General features: G+C 42.0%; 1 pseudogene; it reads right to left on the bottom strand.

Annotated features, from left to right (window-relative positions):
- Positions 1-11,749: 11,749 nt before the first annotated feature.
- Positions 11,750-12,398, bottom strand: LOC138445870 (SOSS complex subunit B1-like; annotated as a pseudogene).
- Positions 12,399-21,554: the final 9,156 nt, after the last annotated feature.

Here is a 21,554-nt window from a genome sequence, read left to right as displayed (position 1 = left end):
AGAGTCCCTTGGACTGCAAAGAGATCCAACTGGTCTATCCAAAAGGAAATCAGTCCTGAATATTCACTGGACAGACTGATGCTGAAGTTGAAACTCCAATACTTTGGCCACCTGATGCTAAGAACTGACTCACTAGAAAAGACCCTGATACTGGGAAAGATTGAAGGTGGTGGAGAAGGGGATGACAGAGGATGAGATGGTTGGATGGCATCACTGACTCGATGGACATGAGTTTGAATAAGCTCCAGGAGCTGGTGATGGACAGGGAAGCCTGGCATGCTGCAGTCCATGGGGTTACAGTCAGACATGACTGAGCGACTGAACTGACCTGAACTCTTTGCCTTTTCATTATTTTTTTTAAACTTATTGTGTTTGAGGTCTCCTTTTCCCAGGCTTCAAGGTTGCATTCTTTCTTTCTTTTGGTTTCTGCCCTCCTAAGGTCAGAGAAGGCGATGGCACCCCACTCCAGTACTCTTGCCTGGAGAATCCCATGGATAGAGGAGCCTGGTAGGCTGCAGTCCATGGGGTTGCAAAGAGTCCGACATGACTGAGCGACTTCACTTTGACTTTTCACTTTCACACATTGGAGAAGGAAATGGCAACCCAATCCAGTGTTCTTGCCTGGAGAATCCCAGGGACGGGGGAGCCTGGTGGGCTGCCGTCTATGGTGTCACACAGAGTCAGACACGACTGACTAGCAGCAGCAGGAGCAAGGTCGGTCCAGTGGTTTGTGTAAGACTCGTATAGGGTGAGATTCGTGCTTAGTTTCTGTTTGTTTGTGCGCTTTTCCTCTGGGAAGAGGGCAAGGCTGAGTGAGGTGGTAATCCTGTCTTCTGATGATTGCATTTGTATTTTTGTTTTCTTTGTTGTTTAGATGATGTGTCTTGCACGGGGTGCTACTGGTGGTTGGGTAATGCTGGTTTTGTATTCAACTGGTTTCCTTTGTGTGAGTTCTCACTATTCAATTCTCCCTAGGTTTAGTTCTCTGGTCGTTTAGGATCTTGGAGTCAGTGCTCCCTCTGCAAAGGCTCAGGGCTTGACCTCTGGTCAGGAACGAAGATTCCACAAGTGGTTTGTTATGGCATTAAGTGAGATTAAAACAAATATCCCAAAATGAGAAAGTGAAGATGAACCCCAGACACATGGAAGTTACAAAACCAAGCAAATAATAATTAAAATAATGGAATATACACATATATATGTACACCCATGAGCAAAGTCAAAACAATCCAACAAAAATAAAGTACAATAGATTGACCCGGCTTACAAATGAAACCAAAAATTATATCTGCCAGAAAAAAAAACAACTAGAGCACAAACTGGAAAACAAAACTAAAGCAAGCTGCCAACAGGAATAAAGCAATGAAAATAAAACTAACAAATGTTTTGAGAGGAAAGGAAAGAAAGAATAGATATGCAAAGTTAAATAGAGGTAGATGAAGAAGACTTACATACACTGAAGATTAACTGCAAGGGGAAAAGAACAGTAGGAAAGGCAAGCAAATGAATAAATGTAAAAAAAACTATAATAGGTTTAAGAAAATTAAAATCATAAAAAAAGGAAAGAAAAAAAAAAGGAAGAAAAAAGGAAAAAAAAGAAAAACTCCTCAGAACTGCAAAAGCCCAATGTAGAGGCAGAGGTTTATAACAACAATTTAAAATGTGACTGAGGGAAAAAAAAAAGTTCAAAAGCTTAATCAGATTTCATAATGTCAGTAAAATCGACAATTACAACGAGGGTTGGGGGGAGCAAAAAGAAAAAAGAAAAAAATTTAAAAGAATCTACAGAATAAGTCAAAACGTAAGAATAATAAACGTTTTTCTAGAGTCACAGCTGTCAGAGTCCTTTCTCACTGGAGTCACAGTCCACCTCACCTCCCTCGGATGTCCTCCAACACTGTGCTGATCTCTGGACCTGCTGTGGGGGCAGCTCAGAGTCTAATCTGGTCCTGCTCCTGTGTGTTCTTGCTTCCAATGTCCAGGCTATCAGAACTAGTTCCTTTTCTTTTGTGGAAGCTCTCAGCAACCTTTTATATATTCCATTGGCGGAGAGTCTGCCTAGTTGATTGCATGGATTTAATCTGCGGCTTGTACAGCTAGTGGGGAAGTTTTGAGTCTTCTTCTTTAGCCACACCCCTGGGTTTCAATTGTGGTTTTACTTCCACCTCTGCATGTGGGTCGTCCACTGGGGTTTGCTCCTGAGGCTGCCCTGGAGGACTTGGGTTTGCCCCTGTGAGGGCTAGGTGTGGAGGCGGTGCAGCTGCTTGGGTTGCAGCTCCAGGTACTCAGGGGAGGTGGCAGCTAGGGCAGCAGGAAATATAGTGCTCTAGAAGGGTATGGCAACCAGTGTTGGCCAATACACTCCAGTATTCTTGCCTGGAGAACCCCCTTCCCTGACAGAGAAGCCTGGCAGGCCACAGTCTACACTCCTGAAGCAACTGAAGACACTACTGAAGCAATCCTGCATGCATAGACGGAAGACTTTTTTTGCCTGTGGCAGCTCTGCCCCAGTGAGAGCTGAGCATGAAGGTGGTGCAGCTGCTTGGCTTGTGGGGACCCTGGTGGCATCAAGTGTGCAGGGACATGGGCTGCCTCCACCACAGGAGTTGTGGCCCTATCAGAGCCTTTTTTTCGAGCCTCTTGTAGCTGGCAATCAGAAGGCTTCTTTAGCTAGTCTTTCTCCCTAGCTCCGCCTGTTCAGGCACTTAGAGAGCTCCCTTGCCTGGGCTCCTACTCTGTAGTTCAGCTCGTCAAGCATTAGATGGTCCAGCCTCTCTGTTGTTCAGCTGCCGATGCTGGCGTGTTTGGGGAGAGAGCCTATGGTGATGGCTCCACCCTCTATGTGTGATTCAGCAGTATTGCCTTACTTCTATGGCTGCCAGGCTTTCTTCCACAGGCATTTCCCACCACAATCTCCTCCCTCACATCCTCTCGATCGGTCTCTCCACAGTCAACAATGGCCCTTGCCCTGGGATTGCTCCACAATCCCTAAACTCCAGCTCCCAGCCGCTGCGCCTTCCAGGGGATCTACGTCCCTGTCTGGGGTATGAATGGCTGCGGCAAGGACTGTCTGATCCTCATTCCATTTAGGCTGCCACAGACCAGCTGTTCCACTCTCAGCCTTAAATGTTTCTCCTCTGACTCAGCAATTGCCCCGATGTGGGACTCGGACCCCTGCTTCAGTTCCCCCACCTGCTGAGGGCAGGTCCAGTCCTACTAACACTCCTTTCTTTCCCCCTAGTTCCTTCGTCCTCCCGAGTTTTGCGTGGTTCTATATATTCTTTTCTGCTGGTCAGGTACTCCTGTCCGCTCTCAGCTGGTGTTCTGCATGCACTTCTGTGTCTAGAGGTGTATTCCTGATGTATCCATGGAGAGAGATGTACTCCACGTTCACCTACTCCTCCGCCATCTTGTTCCCCCTACAATTTTTGAATTAAATACTAAACTAGTATTCTCTATTAGGTACCACAAAAGAATCAGCAGAAATATAAGATATGACAAATTTATAGCCTATTTAGCAAGATAACACGTAAGCACATAAAACAACTAGACAACTCATAAAAGTGTATAATTGGTGTCTACAATGAAAGTCAGAAAGAGGAGGTATCAATGGATAGAAATGTGTTGTTAACCTTTGGTCCTTGGTTCCAAAATTATAGCAAAACATGTAAAACATGAACCACGATAATTCTGGTTGAAGACGGGGACACAGAGAATCATTTACTGTGATCATTCTAGAAACCACCAAGCAGATGAATTTGAAAAACTTTACTTGACCTTTACTTTCCAACCAAGCATTCTTCCTACTTCTCTCTTTTTTTTTTTTCACTGACAAATCATTCTTAGAAAAATAACTTATGGGAATTCCCTGGCGGTCCAGGGGTTCAGACTCGGCATTTTCACTGCTGGGGACTGGGGTTCAATTCCTGGTCAGGGAACTGAGATCCCACAAGTAGCAAGGCACAGCCAAAAAAAAAGAAAAATAACTTATGCTCATCATAGAAAATTCAGAAAACTCAAAAAGTATAAAAACTTAATACTACAGAGATAAGTACTAGTAACATTTTGTCTTTTTCTAGGAATTTCTTTTAATAAAATTTTGCATTTCTAAGTGAGATATCAACTGAAATTACCCTGAACTTTGAGATAATAGGATAAGGTTCCTTCCATATCTCGATGGAGTTGCAATTCATTCTTTAGGATTGCTTCAAATTCCCAGGGAGTTACATAATCATTTCTGGCTCCTACTTCTGATTCCACTGAATTTAACCATAAATTTACCTTCTCAAGCTGTTCTTTTTCTCTGTTTCCCCATTAGTCTACAGGTGGAATTCCATCTCTTTCATTCAGATTTTTTCCCCTGAAACTGCCATAAAAGACATTTTTTTCTATATTTAGCAGATTTTCTGAATGTCTGAGCAAAGAGTAGGGAGCTATATTAAATATAAGAGAAAAAAGTGAATATTAATATCCCTTTTCTAAAATCTTTTGGCACATCATCAAGAATTTCTTACTGACTACCTCTCTCTGTGGGATCCAGCCTTCTATCCTTAATGGTATTTTGAAATGATTTATCAAGTGACCCCAAGAGTACACTGGGGTTTTGACTGGAGTTATACTAAGCGCTTACATTCATTTGAGGAAAATTGATATATCTACAATATTGAACATCTTACGTCTTACTGCTGATTCAGTCCTTCTTTTTAGTCACCCTGAGTTCCCACTGCAAAGTGGATTGTTTTTTAATTAAGTTATGTGTGTGTGTGTTAGTCATTGAGTCATATCCAACTCTTTGCAACCCCACTAACTGTAACCCACGGGCCCCTCTCTCCTTGGAATTCTCCAGGCAAGAACACTGGAGTGGTTTGCCTTTTCTTCTCCAAATTAACTGATGGCCATATACAGTTACTTTAATTAATCACCTTGTGGACTATTGGATTAGCCTTGTTTCTTTCTTTCTTTTTTTTTTTTTCCAGTTTGTATCTTGAGGCACTGTGAGTAGCAAGTATTATAACTTATAAACAGTGAATATGTTTTGCTGACTGATTTTCTATTGCTATTCCTCTTTCTTTCTCTTGCACTTGTACATTGGATCAGAAGTTTCGAATCAATGTGAATTAACAGCAATAATAATGGGAATCTTTGTCTTGTATCCAAATTTGTAAAAGGCTATTATTATATACTAGCTGCCTCCAGGAGCTTACCCTTGTTTACTCAGGGACTCCCTTCATCAGATGCTTACCTCTATTCTCCAACTAGAAATACACATCTTAAATTGCACTGTACATGTCCAGTGATCTCTTTAACAGCTCTAATAACCTTTGGCCTCTTTGCAGTATTTGACACCACTGACGGCTCTTTCTCTCTTCACATTCTCTCCTCCGTGGGCATCCATGGCACTACATCATCATGATTTTATTCTTTTCTCTCTTTCTTCACACACTCGTGTGTTTCCTTTTTTTTCTCCTCCTCCTTTTTCCTTCCTTGCCTCTTTCAACAAACATTTCTTTCCCCTTTTCTCCTTCTCTCAAAGGTCTTTGCATTCAGGAACAGTTTTTCTCACACATATAAATCTCCAGCTTTTTACCTCTCACCTAAATTTGAATCCTGCCTGTAACTCTGTCTGTTCTCTGAACATCCGTACTTCTGTCCTCCAGAGGAAATACTCATTGTGTGTCCGAAGCTGCATTTTTCAGGACTTCCCTAATGGTTCAGTGGTTAAGATTCCATGCTTCCTATGCAGGGGGCATGAGTTTGATCCCTGATCAGGGAACTAAGATTGTATATGCCATGAGGCATGACAAAAAAACCCACACATACACAAAATTACACTCCTCATTGTTCTTCAAGTCAGCTTCGTCTTCTCTCATTTCCCACACATACAACTCCAAGCCTTGGCACGTGCTGCTTTCTCTGTGTAGAACACCTTCCTCCCTTTTATTTACCCAATTTTTTTTCTTATCCTAAAAACTCCAGGGTCCTCCTCCCTCCCTCACATGGCCTCCTTTCTGCGTTTCCCTAGCACTGGCCTGTCCTACTTCTGGTGGTCATGACACCAGTAGGCAGACATACAGCCTGAATTCAAAGCCAGATCCGTTTGATTCCAGAACCAGTGCTTCTAACTACTGGGTCCTGCCCATTAATGTGTTTTAATACTCTACTAAAACAATCTCCTGAAAACTATAAGTGAATCTCAGTTGATGAAATGCCTTTGACCAAAAGCTTAGTACAGTAGAGGAAATGGATAAAACCTATGACTTGTGCTTGATAAATGCCTTTGCAGGACAATGATATTATTGCAGCTCCAGACACTTTGCTCCATGTAAGCCTTCCACAGACTCGTAACATTTTACCAGGTAGGAATGGAAGGCAGAATGACTAGTGCTATTTATGGGAACCTGTTCTGGGCAGTCCTGATTCTTTGCTTATGTACCTCCTTCCATGGATCAGCCTGTCCTGGCTCTTTTTACTTGGATAACTCCTCCTCATCGCTTAAGTGTCCTTTAGAAAAACTTTGATCCCCACCCCCGCCTCCGCTTGATCCTCCCACAACCGCAACTGATTGGCCTAGAATAGAGTTTCTCAACCCTAGCACTACTGACATTTTGTACTGGATGGTTCTTTGTTGCGAGAGGCTGTCCTGTACATTGTTAGGATGTTCAGCAGCAACCCTGGCCTCCATCCACTAGATATCAATAACATTCTCTCCACCCTACTAATCATGACAAAGCTACACATCTCCAGACGTTGCCAAATATCCCTTGAGAGGCAGAACTACCTACAATTGAGAATCATCAAGCTAGAGGTAGGATATGACCCAAGTGAGCTGATTTGAGTTCTACCCTGGGACTTTTTAGATTAGAATTGAAAAAGAGGAACCAGTCCTCTCTGAGTCAGACCCTGAGCTGACATGAGGCTTAGACTTGATGGAGGAGCTGCTTCTTGACCTGTGAGGAGAGCTGATCTGCAATAAACGAGGAAAGCGCCTACATGTGGACCAAGAACAGCAAGGCTCCTGGGTACATTCAAGTGCTTGGGTCTGGTTGGTGCTGAGTCCTTGCCGTGACCCTTCTCTGGTTCATTATTCCAGTTGCTTTTCCTTAAGTCAATAAATATTAGCAGTTTCACCTAATCAATTTTTCAGTTGGGTTTATGACTCTTGTCACCGTGAACTAACCTTACAACACTCTTCTCATGCTCTTTCAAAGGCATGTGCTAGATTTGCTCATCTGCATCTGTAACTAGACTATAAGCTCCTTGAGGACAGGAATTTTTCCTTCACTGTTATGTCCTCAGCAGCTAATGTGCAACTTGGCACACAGTAGATGAACAATAAGTATTTATGGAATAGAGTTAATTAATCAAGGGATGGATGATTGAATGAATGAAGTAAGATGTGTTATGCTCCAGCCTCCCCCTTATGTGTTCACTGCTTCACATACTTAAGCACTTCCAGAGGCCTCTTTGGACAGGAGTCAAATGTGGGCACCCTGCAGAATCCTCCTTTCTGAACACTGTTTAGGAACGGCAGTGTTTAAAAAAATCACAAGGACTGGTTACTGTGGCCTCAAGGGCAATGCATGACTAGATAAATTCCTCTGGCAGGAATGAGATAGGATGGAGCCAAGTCAACTGGGGAAGAATCTGTGATGCAAGAAGCAACACATGATGAGAGACAGTTCTCTGGCAGCGTGGCCTGAGATCTCCCTAGGCAGCCGGGAAAGAATCCCGGTCATTATCAGAATCTAGTGTAACTGTAAAATATGACCTAATTAAGAGGTGTGTCAGCAACAGATGGAGAGTGTGCCTTCATGCTTCCCTCAGAGCGATAAACAAAGTGATGGCAATCACACTCCAACGCAGGGGTGAAAGTAGCAACCACCTCACAGAGTTGTTTTAAATTCATTAATACACTCTTTGCACTGAGAACTATCCCTGAAAAATAGCAAACGCCTGGCCAGTGACAGCTATTGATATTATTGATTTCTCATTTGGGAAATCTTTTTTCTTCTTCACAGATGAAACCCTCTCCACATAGAGATGTGAAGTCTTAGAAAATTATCTTTTTTTCTTAAGCCTTCAACTTACACATTATTTTTCAGAAGGTTTTTTTAAATCTTCATACTTCCAATCATTGCAGTCTAAAGAGTGAAAGGAGTTACTCAAATCTTTTGTTATAAATAAATCTTAAAGAAGTTAATTTACAGAAGTAAAAGATTTCTCAAAAATAAATTATTCCTGGGACTTGCCTGATGGTCCAGCAGTTAAGAATCTATTTTCCAATGCATGGGACTCGGGTTTGATCCATGGTCCAGGGAGATCCCACGTGCCAAGGGGCAACTGAGCTCATGTGCCGCAACCACTGAGCCTGCACTCTAGAGCCTGTGAGCCGCAACTACATAGCCTACATGCCTAAAAACCTCTGCATTGCAACAAGAGAAGCTACCACAAAGCTTGCGCACTGCAACAAAAGTGTAACTCCACTAGCCACAGCTAGAGAAAGCCTTCAAACAACAATGAAGACCCAGAGCAGTCAAAATAAAATAAATAATGAATTATCCCTCCTCAAATGTTTGTTCTATACTACTATGTGTCAGGCATAACAAAAGTTCACTGTCAAGGTGGAGCTTATAGATTAGCAGCTGGGAAGACACTGAACACTTATGCAAATATAATTATGACAAGGCTAAGAAAGTGCGAACTGTTATATCAGGGTTTAGAGAGTTCACAAAGCCTTTTCAGGGGATGGAATTTTTATGTTAAGACAGAAAGAATAAGGTAACCATGTTAAAGTTGTAGTCAAGGGAAGTCTGGAGAATTGTAGGGGATGACAGAAGGAAAGTAGCAGGGGGCCTGAAAATTAAGCTAATGTATTCCAGGCAAAATCCCAAGGTAAGAAGAAGGGTGACCTCTCATCACAAAAAACCAAGAGGCCAGTTTCTGAAATGGAAGAGTGAGGGAAAGAATGACACACAGCAATCCTTCACAATGAGGCAGAAGGAAAATCACACAGAGCCTGGGAAGCCTTCATCCTCAAATCAACGGGAAGCCACTGAAGAGTTAAGGAGAGAGTGATACAGTCAGATGTGCTTTATGGGAGGGTAAGAGACTGCCACAGAATCCAGCTGAAAGATGGTGATACCTCGGACTTGGTGTGATGACAGTGACAATTTCGAAAAGTAAATGGATTAGAGAAGTGTGTAAGAGATAGAATAGAAAGGAACTGATTAATTTTGGGAGAGAAGGAGGCATGGTGAGGAAGACATAATTAAAGTATTGATCAACGATGACTCCTAAGTTACTGGCTAAAGCAACTGAGTGGATGGTGATGGCCTTTACTAAGTTAGAGAACACTGGAGAAGATAAAAATTTGGGAGTAGGAAGGTGAGTTTTGTCTTAGAAAACATTGAGATTTGCATGCCTATTATAAAACATTCTGTGGCATACCTAGCTGAACACTAGAAAGGCAGATATGATGTTCTGGGGAAGATATTTTGCTGGAGAAATGAATTTGATAATCACCAGCATGACGATGGTAATGGGAGTCTCAAGAGTAAGTGAGACTCCCTAAGGAGAGCTGATAGAGTGACAAGAGCTGAGGAACTCAGCAAGGAGCCCTTAGGAACTTGGATGTGGAATAAGCAGTAGAGGAGAGATAGTCAACAGGCAAACAGAAGGAGCAACCAAGGTAGACAGCAGGATACACCATCACAAAACCAGGGGAAGAGAAGTTGTCACCAAGGAGTTGTCAGCTGCATCAAACACTACTAGGAAGCTGAAATTCAAATCTATATTTAAGATTACAATGAATTTAGTGGAATGGAAGTCATTGCTGATCTTCAGAAGAATGTTCTCAGATAAGTGAAGGCAACATTCTCTTGGGTAGACCAGTTGTTTTTGAAGCAAGCCATGCTTTACTCCTTTCAATTCAGTTCAGTTCAGTTCAGTCGCTCAGTCGTGTCCAACTCTTTGCGACCCCATGAATTGCAGCACGCCGGGCCTCCCTGTCCATCACCCACTCCCAGAATTCACTCAAACTCACATCCATCGAGTCGGTGATGCCATCCAGCCATCTCATCCTCTGTCATCCCCTTCTCCTCCTGCCCCCAATCCCTCCCAGCACCAGAGTCTTTTCCAATGAGTCAACTCTTCGCATGACGTGGCCAAAGTACTGGAGGTTCAGCTTTAGCATCATTCCTTCCAAACACCCAGGGTTGATCTTTAGAATGGACTGATTGGATCTCCTTGCAGTCCAAGGGACTCTCAAAAGTCTTCTCCAACACCGCAGTTCAAAAGCATCAATTCTTCAGCGCTCAGCCTTCTTCACAGTCCAACTCTCACATCCATACATGACCACAGGAAAAACCATAGCCTTAACTAGACGGACCTTTGTTGGCAAAGTAATGTCTCTGCTTTTGAATATGCTATCCAGGTTGGTCATAACTTTCCTTCCAAGGAATAAGCGTCTTTTAATTTCATGGCTGCAGTCACCATCTGCAGTGATTTTGGAGCCCAAAAAAATAAAGTCTGCCACTGTTTCCACTGTTTCCCCATCTATTTCCCATGAAGTGATGGGACCAGATGCCATCCATGATCTTCATTTTCTGAATGTTGAGCTTTAAGCCAAATTTTTTACTCTCCTCTTTCACTTTCATCAAGAGGCTTTTTAGTTCCTCTTCACTTTCTGCCATAAGGGTGATGTCATCCACATATCTGAGGTTATTGATATTTCTCCCAGCAATCTTATTTATTCCTTTAGTGGATCAAAAAGTTAGTGTGGCTGCCATGAAACCTATTCACCTGATAAAAAAAAAGAAGTCACATACGTGGAAATGGGAGCGTATGGACGATCTATGTGGCATTACAATTTATTTGGCACTACGGCCAAATTCTATATATTTATTCTTTATTACACTATTTGTATAAATAGTATATACAAATTTCTGCGGATTAAACTTTGGAAGAAAAAATAGCATTCTTGGAGGAAAAGGAAATTTGGAGACTAACTTGGGAGATTAGGAGTGAAGAAGAGGAGAAAATAGGACACTAGGAAGAGATTTTGTTGGAGCACATTTGGTGTAAAGGATAGAGAGTCAGAGCAATGCCACATGGGAACTGTGGACAGCGTGAGGAGTGAAAATGTTTAATGCTGACGAGAAAAAACTGCAGTGAGGGCGAGGTTAGAGCCACAAGAACAGAAGGCAGAGAGAGTGAGAAGTTCCAACAGGGAGTAGGATGCTTCAGACTCAGAGAAGAGGTCCAGGGAGAAGGGAAAGGCAGTGTCGCCATGGAGATTCAGAGACAGGAAGTTGGCAGTGGTCCAGCTGGCTCCCTCTAGTTTCTTCATGAGGTTGCAGACAAGGTCACCAGTGAGAACAGGAGGGGACAGCAGGTAATCAGGAAGTAAAGAGAGTAGGAAAGGGTTGGAATACATTCCAAAGAGCTTTTTATTTTTATTTTTTCAACAGAGTGGTAACATTTATTAGAAAGGAGGGATTCAATTAGACTTCCACATCACACAGAAGAAACAGACTGTAACCATTGTTTCGAAAGAGGAAGGAAGGGAGGCAGAGCACCCTGAATCCCAGGAGACAGGCAGCTTCAGCTCGACAAGGAGGGGAGTACGGGTTGAGGGTGGGTTAGGCTACTGTTCACCACTCCCGCACAGTGAACTTTAGTGACTCCTATACCTCCTGGCTCCACAGAGCCTGCAGCTCAGTAGAAAGCTGTGTTCTCTAGCAAACACAGGTTATGGCAGGTGGCAGGGAGGAAAAAGTTCTTTCTTTTGCTGCTCCTCTGGGTTTTTTTTGCCTTTACTGACATGGTTGCTGGAGGGGCCAGGAGGGCAGCAGCTGTGGTTGAGCTGACTTCAGATAATTCAAGTGCTGGGGGCGTGGGGTCGGAGGGAGTGTGAGGGGGTGCAGGCCACCACCAGGACCTGGTGGGGCGCTCAGTCCAATGCGTTCTGGTTCTTAGAGGCTGGAGAAGTGGCAGGGAGTCCAGGGAGCCATAAGACTGCTGTTCTGAACCATCTTGTTGGGTAGCTGCTGGGCACTGTAGTCTGGGTTTGGCTCACTGAAGTTTGGCTCACTCAAAATAAACCATACAGAATTCTCCAATCTTCTGAAGAGCACACCCATGGCCAGTGCACATTGGCACACAACCGGTGAACACCGAACAACTTTTAGTGAGCTAGACAGTGTCGCCGAGCTGGATCAGGTTGGCCACATCGTCCCAGACAGAGATATTGATGCTGCCAGTTTTGTCTGCCACTTTGCAGGCCCACACCTTGTACCCATTCTTTGTCTTGGTCACTCAGACAGTCTCCAGCACAATGCAATGAGGTTCAAGTTCTTGGGCCCAGGCTTGATATACTTCACGAAGGTCTCCATCATCATACTGCCCAAGCCTTAGCACCACACCCGCAAGACTGCTGGACAGTGGATGCTACTGAGCCTCTTGCAGGCCAAAGAGCTTTTTATTAAAGTAAGCATGGTTTGCTTGGGGAGCTTGTAGTCTTGACTATTCCTACTTTGCAATTTAAGTCATCAGTATTTGGGACTCTTGACATGGTTTGCATTATACTCTAGAGATCAAGTAAGAAAATTATATTAGTCTTAGAAAAATGAATGATTGCAATAGAATATAAAAATATGAATTACTGTTAAGATATCTTTTATTCATTATATATATGATTAAGTTTTAACACTTGGTGCTATATTTTTAATTTTTAAATTCATTTCTATTAGAGTATAATTGCTTTAAAATGTTATGTTAGTTTCTGCTGTACAGCAAAGGGAATCAACTATAGATGTATATATATTCCCTCTTTTGAGATTTTCTTCCCATTTAGGTCACCAGAGAGTGCTGAATAGAGCTTCCTCAGCTATACAGGAGGTTCTCATTAGTTATCTGTTTGAAGCTGTAGTTTTAAAACTTTACATAAACTTGCCACAGTTTCACGGTGCACAAGCTCTTTTCATCAAAGTGAATGTAAGTGGATTGTACCCTCTCCTTTAGCAAGATTTTTGTTGACTGTTTTGCCATTTTCAACCCCTTCTCATAGCTGCACTGATCCATGTTGCTGTTCAGTGGCTAAGTAGTATCTGAGTTTACGACCCCATGGACTGTAGCCTGTCAAGCTTCAGTGTCCTTGGGGTTTCCCAGGCAAGAATACTGGAGTGGATTGCCATTTCTTCCTCCAGGGGATCTTCCTGACCCAGGGATCGAATTCACATCTGTTGAGTCTCCTGCATAGACAGGCAGGTTCTTTACCACTGGACCATTCAGGGAAACCCTATATCCACTCTTAAAGATGTTGGGGTTTTCTATATCCTCCCACCTTCTGAATAAACTGTCCACTATTAAATGGTACCACTCTCTTCTCCCAACCTGCTAGTTTTCCCTTTATTTAACAATAACTAATAATATGCACTGTCTTAAATTTTTTCAAAGTGCTATCATACACCTGATCTTATTTGTTACCATAAAAACACTGTGAATTATATATATATATATATATATATATATATATATATATATAATTCTGTAGATAAAATTGAGACAACTTGTTCAAAATTGCATGACTACCAAAGAGCAAGACTGGGATTTAAACCAAAGTCTTCTAATCTTTCAACTGAATACATTTCACTCTGTATTTCCTAAGTGGAATAGCAATACCTTTTTACTTAAGAGTTCCAGTGCTCATTTCAGCAGAACACATACTAAAATTGGAACGATAAAGAATTCTATATTGTAACATAACTATACACAATTACTTAAAAGTTGGTCTACTTAAATAAAAATAAAAAGTAAGTAATAATAGAGATGGTTTGGCAAAAGACACAAAGATTTGCGTAAATGAGACTTCCCTGGTGGCACAGCGGATAGAAATCCACCTGTCAATGCAGGGGACATGGATTCGATCCCTGGTCTGGTAAGAATCCACATGTTGCAGAGTAAATAAGCCAGAACTACTGATGTCCGTATGCCTAAAACCTGTGTTCTGCAACAAGAGAAGCCACCGCAATGAGAAGCCTAATCACTACAACTAGAGAGTAGCCCCCTGCTCACTGCAACTAGAGAAAGTCCAGGCATAGCAACAAAGACAGACTGCAACCAAAAATAAATATATAAATAAATAAAATTTTTAAATTTTATAAAAGAGTTGTGTTTAAACTCTGATTTTTTTTTAAAAAAAGAGGTATGTGTGAATAAATGAAATTTTGTTAGTCTTCGTAGTCACTGAAAATGGGACAAAAACCAGGGATAATCCTTCTATTTTAAGATGAAGGCTAAGTTAATGAGTGGCTATGACTTTTATCAGAGTAATAACAGAAAGGTGTACCTTCCCTTAACAAAATTTGATTATTTAAATCCAACTCCCTCTCCTCCAAAAAAATCAAGTAAAGAGGAAATTATATTACAAAATGACATTTCATTGTGAAGATCTTTAAATAATAATTGTAGGTAACCTTTACATGCCTGGGGCTTTCCCTGGACGCTATAGGCATCTCTTATAATCCTTCTACCACCTTGTAAGGTAAGTAGGTTTATTTATTTAATTTTTCAGATGAAAAAGTGTAGTAAAATACAAACCGTCATATCCTACATAGTAGGTGCGCATAGTTTCATGGAACAGCAAGTTCCAATTAATGACAATGTATAGTAACACTCCATAAAGATTCTGTTCCCCCCTCCTTTTTTTTCTCTAGAATAAGACTCCAGAAAGCCAGATCTTAACCCTGGTTCTATCACTACTGCTAAGTCACTTCAGTCGTATCTGACTCTGTGCAACCCCATAGACAGCAGCCCACCAGGCTCCCCCACCCCTGGGATTCTCCAGGTAAGAACAGTGGAGTGGGTTGCCATTTCCTTCTCCAATGCATGAAAATGAAAAGTGAAAGTGAACTCGCTTAGCTGTGTCCAGTCCTCAGCAACCCCAAGGACTGCATCCTTCCAGGCTCCTCCATCCATGGGATTTTCCAGGCAAGAGTACTGGAGTGGGGTGCTATTGCCTTCTCTGGGTTCTATCACTAGGTGAGTTATAATCCTTAGACAAATCTCTCAAATTCTAAGCCTTGGTTTTCCACATCTACAAAATAAAAAGTTTGAATTTTGCCATCCCCAATGTCCTCTTTATTTCTGAAACTACTCTTCTACCCTTCAGATTGCTAATAATATGAATATAGATCAGGCCAGGAATGCACAGACTGCCTAAGTCAGATATACTGGTCAAATTGTTCCCAACTGGTCTGATAGAGCACAAGTACCATGATTCTTATCACTTGTCCTCAAAGAAAGAAACTGGGTTAATTGACCTATTTCCAGTAATAGGATTGGAGGAATTATTAATGCATAGCACTTTACGGGATAACCCAGAAAATCGACGAACATTTCTAGAGCTACTATTCCTGCCGGACATTGGGAGGGGACACTGCATGCAGAGATTTTCTCATCCTTAAAGAGCTTATGAAGGAAACTAAGGAAAATATAAGTTGCTGATCCAAGTGTAGACTTGGAGAGGCCCTTTGACCTCATCTAGTCACAGACTGACAGAAGGTAAAGGCTGAAAAGGACCTTAGAAATGCATCCCCCTCCCAGTACCACCCAAAGATGAGAAGACCAAGGGCCAGAAGAATGAGATCACTGGTCAGCAGAGACAGTGAGTTCATGAAAGAGCAATGATTAGAGCTCCATTCAAGAGCCACAGTAGGTCTGTTTAATTAGAAGGAAGAATATAGGTTAATGGATAGTTTCCGATTGAGATGGTTATGGAGGACTTTCTGGGTCCTACCTGAGAGCTGAGAAGTCAACAAAGGTCTTCATGGTAGAGAAGGGTTCACTTGGCAGTCAAGAAATCATTGTATGGAACACAGTCATTAACAATGAAGTTAGGCCCATCTCTACATATTTGATGTGGAACAATTAGCAAGTACTATTTTAAAAGTAAGGGAATTCCCTGGGGCTCCGGTAGTTAGGACTCCATGCTTCCCACTGCCAAGGGCACAAATTTAATCCCTAGTATGGGAACTGAGATACTATATGCCATGTAGCTAAAAAAACAAACAAACAAAAAAAAAACCAGATAAGAAAAGAGAAAAAACAAGATATTCAGCTATGTGTGTGTGTGTGTGTGTGTGTGTGTGTGTATGTATGTTTGTGTGTAAATGCATAAGATATCTCTGGACGGTTAAAATCCTGGCTACTATGTTTGCCTAGGGAATTGAATGGTTGAAGTACAGGTGTGGGAGTTGGATACATTTTTCCCTGTATGTCCTTTTGAACATTTGACTTTGGAAACTGACGTATATATTACCTTCATAAAATCATCATTTTTTTAAGAAGACATTTTTGTCTAATCTGGAAAGCTTCTTTTTATAATTAAATTAAATCTGTTGGTGTTACAGATAGTACCCTCCAGTAAAGTAGTCATTGGACTATAGGGAGATAAGATCAAGACTAATTATATCATACTGCCTCATTTATATCCAAAAAACGTTAGAAAGGGTGTGACATCCTGACATTAAAAGTTGATTTATTTCCCTTTGTGCTTACTCTCCCAGTAATGACTGCAGCTGTTGAATGGGTGCCAGATACTGTCACATACAACTTGGATGGGAATCTAAACGCAGTCACATCCTCCCACAACTGGCTGAGGACTCAGTGGGTGCTATAAATAGCAGGGACAAACAAATTCAATCCTGCTTTCCAAACGCAATTCATGAGAGCTCGGCAGAAAAGTGAACTTGACAACACATTGGAGTCTTTCTCTAATGAAACTGGGAGACAGAAATACCCAGTTTGATCAGACTTTGCCTTTACTAGTTGTCTCATTTCTGGAACACAACTGGACTCAGAGCACATCTAAATCCACTTAACAAGGGCTGTTATAACAGGAATAAATCTACAAAGAGGAAGGTCAGAGAAAGACGTTCCCAGCTGAGTTTGTGGTTATGTAGGAACCATCTGCTTCATCTAATAACATTTCAAAGCTTTTGTGTGAATGCATCATGAGTCTCAGAATTGCATATATTAGCTAGCTTTAGGTTTTCTAGAAAGTAAAAAGGCGTCTACCAAGTGGATTGTGTGTAACTCACTCTTTAAACCCTTTTCGGGTAGCAGAAGTAGCAACAGTGACCTCCTCGTGTAGAACATTTGGCTGGTGACTTGCCAGTTTGGGAATTTGCCTACTTTGTAGGGTTGTTGTTGTTGTTCATCACTCAGTTGTGTCCAGCTCTGCGATGCCATGGACTGCAGCACTCCAGGCTTCCCTATCCGTCACTATCTCCCGATGTATGCTCAAACTCATGTCCATTGAGTCGGTGATACTATCCAACCATCTCATCCTCTATCATCTGCTTCTCCTGCACTCAATTTTTCCCAGCACCAGAGTCTTTTCTAATGAGTCAACTCTTCACATGAGGTGGCCAAAATATTGGAGCTTCAACTTCAGCAACAGTCCTTCGAATGAATATTCAGGGTTGATTTCCTTTAGGATTGACTGGCTTGATCTCCTTTCTGTCCAAGGGACTCTCAAGAGTCTTCTCCAGCACCACAGTTTGAAAGGAGTAATTCTTGGTCACACAGCCGTCTTTATGTTCCAACTCTCACATCCATACATGACTGCTGATCTGGACCTTTGTAGGCAAAGTGGTATCTCTGCTTTTTAATACACTGTCTAGGTTTGTCATAGCTTTTCTTCCAAGAAACAAGCATCTTTTAATTGCTTGGTTGCAATCACCATCTGCAGTGATTTTATAGGATTGGCCCAAGCCAAACCTTCATGCTAACAGGTACAAACTTAACATAACACAATTTTCCAGCGGTTCCATCTTTAGTCTAGTCACTTCAACCATAGCAGTGGTTCAGAATCACCTAAGGAGCTTTGGGAAAATTCAGGGACCTGTATCTTCTCTGTCTTCAAACATCCTGAGCTGTGAGGATCCCTGAGGAGGTAGGGCAATGGAGCGGATGGAGAACTATGATGTGAGGTACAGGAAGAGAGTGGAAGGTGGAGCAGGGGCAACAGGTTCCTGGCCTCTAGGCCTCAATGTGGATTTTGATTTTCAGTCTAAGAGCAAAAGGGTATCCAACGGAAACTGTTAAGAGGAAAGACTGCTTTGGTAGATGCTTATTTTTATTTCTTGCAATAATTTTATTTATTGATTCACTTAGTCTGCACTGGGTCTTCATTGCTGCGTGGGCTTTCCCCTAGTTGCGGCAAGCGGGGCTACTCTCTAATTGCCCTGCATGGGCTTTTTTTTGCAATGGCTTCTCTTGTTGCAGAGCTAGGGCTCTAGAGTTTGGGCTTCAGTAGTTGTGGCACATGGGCTCTGTAGCTGTGGCTTCCAGGCTCTAGAGCACAGGCTCAATAGTTGTGGCACATGTGCTTAGTTGCCCCACAGCATACAGCTCCTCACTGACCAGGGACTGAACCTATGTCTCTTGCACTGACAGGTGGCTTCTTTACCACTGAGCCCCCAGGGAAGCCTTTGCTTTGTTTTTTAATCCACCTGGCCGTAGTGTAGGCACTTAGAAGGGGACAAGAGTGGATCTTGCCCACTTGGGAAGATTTGTAATAATCCAGCCAGTCTGACCTGGGAAAGAGGCAATAGAGAAAAGAAGAGTGGACAGACTTGGGGGACATACAGGAGATGAATCCAACTGAGTCACGTTGGTAATTGATTGGATATAGGACAGAGGAAAATGAGACAAATTGAGAAGAGTTTCCAAATTCCTCGGATTCTGACAAAGGTAGAAATTTATACTTTTGCCTAGTCCTTCTTGGCCTTGTTGATTCACTGCTGCTGGCTGAACTTGGCCTGGGGTCTGGATAAAGGCCATTCTTGGCAATGTTTCATGAACCAGTGGTTCACCACCCCGGGTGCCCACATAACCACTACTCAGACCCCAAAGAATAATGCAGTCTCCGAACCTTTTGTGCCTCTTCTTAACTAGAAAATACTATTTACAAGCAATAGAAGGATATTTTATTTAATATTTAGAGACCCAATCACCACATGATATTTAGAAAAGTTTGTACTATGCAAAAAAAAAAAAATTGAAAAGAGCAAGTATTTATTGATAGAAAATATTTGCTATTGCTTAAAAATATAAAAGCTATTTAGAGGTTTACCTTAATTTTATTACCTTATTTTACCTGTATGTATGTGTAGGTGTGGATGTGTGGAGGTGTGCATCTGTGTGTCGTGTCCGACTCTTTGCGACCTCATGAACTGTAGCCCCCACTGCCCCCCACCCCCCATGCTCCTCTGTCCATGGGAGTCTCCAGGCAAGAATACTGGAATGGGTTGCCATTCCCTCCTCCAGGGACTGTTCCCAACCCAGAAATCAAACCTGTGCTCCTGATTCTCCGGTATTGGTAGGTGAGTTCTTTACTGTTAGCTCCACCTGGGAAGCCAATAGATACCTGCATAAACACATACCTACATATGTTTAGGATGTCTGTGTGAGGTAGTTTTGAGAATCTGACTGAACTTTCATGTTTTTGCTTCATAATCCCTTAAAAGCAACATATTACCATGATGTTTGAGGTTAAGGAAGTGATTCCATCTTTACAGAATGTTTGATGTTTAATGTGTAAATCAATCCACAATTAACTCTAGACAGATTGGTCCTGGACCTCCACTCTCTTTTTTCATTTAATTTTTAATTGAAATATAATTGACATACAATATATTAGTTTCAGGTGTACTACATAGTGATTTGACATTTGCATACATTATTAAATGATGACCATCGTAAGTTTAGTAACCATCTGTGAAAGTGAAAGTGAAGTCGCTCAGTCATGTCCGACTCTTTGCGACCCCATGGATTGCAGCCTAAGAGGCTCCTCTGTTCACGGGATTTTCCAGGCGAGAATACTGGAGTGGGTTGCCATTTCCTTCTCCAGATCTTTCCAATCCGGGATCAAACACAGGTTTCCCGCATTGCAGACAGACTCTTTACTGTCTGAGCCACCAGGGAAGTCATCTGTCCCTATACAAAATTGTTACAATATATTGGTCATGTTCCTTATACTATATATTACATCCCCATAGTTTACTTATGACTGGAGATTTGTATTTCTAAATCCCCTTCACCTATCTTGTCCCTCCCCTGTTTGTCCCTATATCTATATGTCTATTTTCATTCATAGAGTGTTTGCTTTTTTAGATTCTACACATAGTGAGATCATATGGCAGTGGTCTTTTCCCCTCTAGGATCCATCCATGCTGTTGCAAATGGCAAGATTTCATTTATCTATATGGTTGTGTAATATTCCATTTTATATCTGGACCACATCTTTATCCATTCATCTGTCAGTGGACACTTAGATTGCTTCCATACCTTGGCTATTGTAAATAATTCTGTAATGAACATTGGGGTGCAGTTAGGAACCTCTACTCTCTTGATTCCATGGCTGATAAAAAGGTTCTGAGAGGTTTAAACAGCTCAGAGGGGATCATTCTTGGCATTAGAGTGAGGGATACATATTCTAGAGACTCCCCTCTGAGCTGCTACTTACTCTCACTGGGTGTTGGATAAATGCACTGACCCCCTTTCAGTCAAGCCAAGACCCCTGAAAAAAGTGTTTTCTCTATAGAGGAAACTACTTGAAAGAACCTGAGAGCAAGCTCGTGGAGCCCTCCATCTTACCTGTCCTTGTTGAAACAGCTTCACCAGTAAATTGCTGTTAAATAGGTGGTTTATCTGGTTTTATTGCCCTTAATTTTATTACCTGCCCAATATAATCTTGGCCCAAGTTTCCCTTGCTTAGAGGCATGGTAAAAACTTTATGTCTAGGCAAGCCCCACCCAAGGAAAGATTTTGCTTTCTTGGGTGTGGGCTCCAAGCCAGCCCTGTAGGCTGAGGCACACTCTAACAGCCTCATTTAGAAGCTCTAAACCATTCTTTAACCTTCCTTTCAGGTCTAAGGGGAGGTGGAAATAATTCAGAGAACCAAGATTAAATGAATAAGCAAAAAGAAAGAGGCAACAAGCAGAGATCTTTTTCTACATCCTCAGAGATGATCGGAATCTCTGTTTCAGATGTAACTTGCTTTAACATCTAACCACTGAGAAACACTTGTGGTCAGGGAGAAATCTATCATCTAGAATCTTGGCTGGGGATTGAGGTCTAGCAAAGCCCCTCACAGAAGTGAAGTGAAGCAGTGGGGCTGAGAGCAGCGAGGTGGGAGAAGAATAAGCAAGCGGAATGTGGAGGAAGTGAAGTTGAGCTTTCAGTGAAGAAGGGCGAAGTTTCCCCATCTGCTCTCTGGCGTTGGGCCCAATCTTGCCGTCTTGCCATTTCACGTTTCTGAGGGGATCTCTCTCCTTCACTCTCTCTCTTTCCTATACTTCTAGAGAACAGGTTTGACCATAGGGACCCCAAGGTCTTTCTCACCGCCCACAACACAGCTTGAGCAGCTGTTGCTACTACTTTAAGAGCCTAGTCCTTCATTTCCTTTTAATCCTTTCTAGAACATTCTTCCTGATACCTTTTATTTAAATACATGTAATAAAACATTTTTTGTGTGCTGCTTTCTTAGG

The sequence above is a fragment of the Ovis canadensis genome, chromosome 9 (assembly GCF_042477335.2).
Source record: "Ovis canadensis isolate MfBH-ARS-UI-01 breed Bighorn chromosome 9, ARS-UI_OviCan_v2, whole genome shotgun sequence".
Lineage (NCBI taxonomy): Eukaryota > Metazoa > Chordata > Mammalia > Artiodactyla > Bovidae > Ovis > Ovis canadensis.
The sequence above is the reverse complement of the archived record's forward strand: the minus strand, read 5'-3'. Positions and strand labels throughout refer to the sequence as shown.